The sequence below is a fragment of the Podarcis raffonei genome, chromosome 4 (assembly GCF_027172205.1).
Source record: "Podarcis raffonei isolate rPodRaf1 chromosome 4, rPodRaf1.pri, whole genome shotgun sequence".
Taxonomy (NCBI): domain Eukaryota; kingdom Metazoa; phylum Chordata; class Lepidosauria; order Squamata; family Lacertidae; genus Podarcis; species Podarcis raffonei.
The window spans coordinates 2,097,069-2,101,822 of record NC_070605.1 but is presented as its reverse complement, the minus strand read 5'-3'; positions in this window follow the sequence as shown (position 1 = coordinate 2,101,822).

The following is a 4,754-nucleotide window of genomic DNA, read 5'->3' as shown; positions in this document are numbered from 1 at the left end:
CTGAAAGGCCATCAACATGGGATAAAACATACCTTTTTTTTTTTTGCATATAAATTTTTATTGGTTTTCCATTAATTATACATATATACAGTCTAGATTACATAAGTTACATATAACATAGCTGTTACAAAAATCATATATATAATACACAGTTATTTTGGGCTCCGCCGAGCCTCGGACTTCCCTTTACTTCATTGGTAAGTATCAGATAATTTCTGAAGTTACGTGTTTTGTCTCTACATATTTGCCAAACGCTGTTAGATAGTGTGGCGATGACTCAAATGAGACAGAAGCAATTAAACCTGAAATTTAGGGGGATCCCTGAGGAACCAAATGAAAATATATGATCTAAATTGGTTAGAGAATTGGCAGTTTGGTTAGATATGAAGGAAGACATAGGATACTCAGTTGTAAATATCTTTTGGATAAAAACAAAATTAGCCAAAGTCAGAGGGAAGAAATTGCCAGGAGATGTCCTGGTCATGTTTAACTCCCTGGACATAAGAAATGAAATACTAAAGCTAAACTATAATCAAAAACTATGTATTGAAGGAAAGCCAATTATTATATTTAAAGAGATTCCTTCGAGATTTCTTCGTAAGAGAGATGTTTATAAAAAACTAACTAACCAACTGAAGAAGAACGGGATCCAATATAGATGGGAGTTCCCGGAAGGGATTTCATTCTATTTCAAGGAAAAAAGATTCAAACTATCCAGCCCTCTGGAATTGGACAAATTTGCAAGAAGATATGAGAAGGAACTGGGAAGGTTGGGAGGGTGGGAACAAGAAGGGGAGCAGATGGGGGAAGAGAGGGGCAGAGGTGAAGGAAGTGGAGAGGGAGAAGGGGAGGAAAATCTAGACGAAGGAAAAGAAGAGGAAGAGACAGATAACAAGGAACAGTAGATCTAACTTAGATTCGACCACTTACTGATTGTACATTAAAAATGACTAAAAATTATCTCGTGGAATGTGAACGGGCTTAACAATAAAAAGAAAAGGAACCAAATTGCTCATGTATTGCTCAAAAAGAACATTGACATAATCTGTCTACAAGAAACTCATGTAACAAGAAAACACAAAAGAATTTTAAGTAATAAGAAATTAGGGTTGGACTTTGTAGCATCGGACAATGTCAAGAAAAGAGGAGTGGTATTATATATAAAAGAAAAACTTGATCCAAAACTATTATATAAAGACGAAGATGGGAGAACGATAGTAGTACAGATCACCCATCAAGGAGAAAAGATAAATGTGGTGGGGATATATGCACCCAATGACAAAAAGTCAGCATTTTATTCTGAATTAGGTAACAAACTGTTAGAATGGATGGATCAACAATTGATATTGATGGGGGACTTTAATGGAGTGGTTTTCCCAAACTTGGATAGATCAACAAGAAAACAGGAAGTAAGGGAGGGCAAACTACCGAAAGCCTTCTTCGAGCTAGTGGAAAATCTGGGATTAATCGATGCTTGGAGATTTAAAAACTCCACAATAAAACAATTCACTTTCTTTTCAAACCCAAATCAAAGCTGGGGGAGAATAGTTCTTATCTGGATTTCGAAGGAATTGACGCAAAGAGTAACTAAGACAGAAATCCTCCCACAAACCCTATCTGATCACAATCCAGTATACACGGAGGTAAAAGGAAAAGACTTTAGAACATTAAGATGGAAAATGAATGAAAATCTATTTAATGATCAAAAGATAGTAAATAAAGCAAAAGAGAATTGAGGAATACTTTAAGTGGAATTTGAATAAAGAAACATCTTTAGAAATGGTGTGGGATGCTGGGAAGGCCGTCATGAGGGGTTTCTTAATCCAGAAAAATAGCATTTTAAAAAAGAAAAAAGAGAAAAGGAAAGAAGAAATCCTATTACATCTCATGGAGAATGAAAGACAATTAACCATTAAACCAGGAGATGAAATAATAAAACAAAATATAAGGATGCTACAAGCTCAATTTTCTATGATAGTGAACCAGGAGATTGAATGGAGGATTAAAATGATGAAACAAAAGAACTTTGAATCGGCAAATAAGATAGGGAAATACCTGGCGTGGCAACTAAGAGAGAGGAAAAAACAAAACATGATATGTAAGATAAGGGATGGAGAAAGGACAGTGGAGGACCCAAAAGAGATAAAGAAGATATTTCAGAAATACTATAAGGAACTATACAAAAGAGAAAAAGAGACAGATAATGAGATAGAAGATTACTTTAAAAAATACCCATTACAACAGATCACGACTGAAGAAAGAGAATACCTAAACCAGACAATTACAGAGGAAGAAATTAGGAAAGCAATAAAAAAAATGAAATCAGGAAAAGCGCCGGGGCCAGACGGTATCTCAGCTAAATATTATAAAATACTAAGTGATCAACTTTCCCCAGTGCTATGCGAAGTCATGAATAATGTACTAATAGAAGGGAGAATTCCAAACACCTGGAAAGAAGCGTATATTACCTTAATCCCTAAAAAAGACACAGATGGCATAGAGGTAAAAAACTATAGACCTATCTCATTATTAAATAACGACTATAAGCTATTCGCAGATGTATTGGCGGAAAGGTTAAAAAAAGGAACAGGAACAAGACTAAAATGATAACAAAAAATATAACCAAGGAAGATATAGTAGAGTTAGAACCAAGGTCGGGAATTACGGTTGCTAAGAAGGTAAAATATCTAGGAGTGTGGATCACGGCTAAAAATATAAATCTATACAAAGATAATTACGAGTTTACTTGGAAGGGTATTAAGAAAGATTTAGAAATCTGGGAGAGATTGAAACTCTCCTTCTTAGGGAGAATATCGGTTATTAAAATGAATGTCCTGCCCAGAATGCTATTTTTGTTTCAAACTATACCAGTAATGAAAGGACTAAAACAGTGTAAAGATTGGCAAAGGATCTTAGCAAGATTTATCTGGCAGGGAAAAAGACCACGAATAAAAATGAAAATACTGGTAGATAAAAAAGAAAGAGGGGGGTTTTCTTTACCAAATTTGAGTTTATATTACGAAGCGGCTTGCTTAACGTGGGTGAGAGATTGGATAAAGCTAGAGAATACTGATATCTTGGATTTAGAGGGCTTCGATAACAGGTATGGGTGGCACTCGTACCTGTGGTATGAAAAGGTGAAAGTTCATAGAGGGTTCCTAAATCATATAATTAGAGGACCATTATTTTAAGTATGGGAAAGAAATAAGAACCTGCTAGAAAAGAAAACCCCATGGTGGATCTCGCCAATAGATGTCTTAACTGTCAAAAAAACCAACATGGAGGGGGAAAAAGCTACCTATGAAGAACTTATCAATAAAACTGATCAGGGCATAAAACTTAAGCCCTATGAGGAGGTAAAGAATGTACTCACGGGGTGGCTGCAATATCATCAAGTGAATGATCTGTTAAAAGATGATAAAAAGAAACTGGGATTTGAAGATAAAAAAATCTAAATTTAATGTGGAAGTCATAGAAGGTAAAAACAAAATATTATCTAGGATGTATGACCTGTTACTAGATTGGTATACAAAAGATGAAGAGGCGAAGGAAGCCATGATAAAATGGGCCATAGATATTGGTTACAACATTGACTTTGTAAAGTGGCAAGAACTGTGGAGTGTAAATATGAAATTCACGGCGTGTATGGCATTAAGGGAGAACCTCTGGAAGATGATTTATAGGTGGTATCTCACACCAGTGAAGCTAGCTAAGATTTATAAACTGAAGATTAAGAAATGCTGGAAATGCGGAGAGGGGGATGGTGAGTTCTATCATATGTGGTGGACATGCAGTAAAGTAAAAGGCTTTTGGGAACTGATTTACAACGAACTTAAAAAAAAAATTAAGTATACTTTTCCCAAAAAGCCTGAAGCTTTCCTGCTAGGAATAGGTGGCAAGGAAATCAAAAAAGAGGATAAAAATCTGTTTCTATATGCCACAACGGCCGCTAGTACTATGTTAGCCCAAAGTTGGAAAATGGAATCAATACCTACAATAAATGACTGGCAGACCAAGATGATAAATTATGCTGAACTAGCTAGAATAACAGGAAGACTAAGAGACCAGGATGACCAGAAGTTTCATGAAAATTGGAACAAATATATAACGTATATAAGAGATAAGTATAGAACTTCGATGACTCTGGCAGGATTAGAACAACTCTAACAGGGATAAAATATACCTACCGCGCTCTGGAAACCATTTTGATCCATTAAGGGGCGGACCATCTGAATCGGTCCCACCTCCCTGAAGAGGGGAAGGTTCGCGGAGAAGTCCAGTTGCACCAGGAAGTGATCTGACCATGCCAATTCTTTAGTTTCGCTTTTACTTAGTGTCAGATCACCAACATCCATAGAGGTGAACACCAGGTCTAAGGCATGTCCGTGACTATGAGTTGGGCCAAACATATTCAGGGAAAGCCCCATGGAGGCCATGCTTTCCACGAAGTCCCAAGCGGCCCCTTGTAAGGTCGTGTCGGCGTGGATGTTAAAATCCCCTAGAACAACCAAACTAGGTGTCTCCAGGAGAACATCCACCATGACCTGGAGCAGCTCGGGCAGGGAATCCTTGGTGCAGTGGGGAGGTTGGTACACCAAAAGGAATCCTGTACTGCCCCTATTGCCCAACTTCCAGAACATGCACTCGGAGAACTGGGTCTTCCCAATAGGACGCCTGCTCCACAGGGTAGGACACAAACCAATGCTTTCAAGTTTTGTTTTGTTTTTTAAAAAGACTGACTAAACATGCGGAAG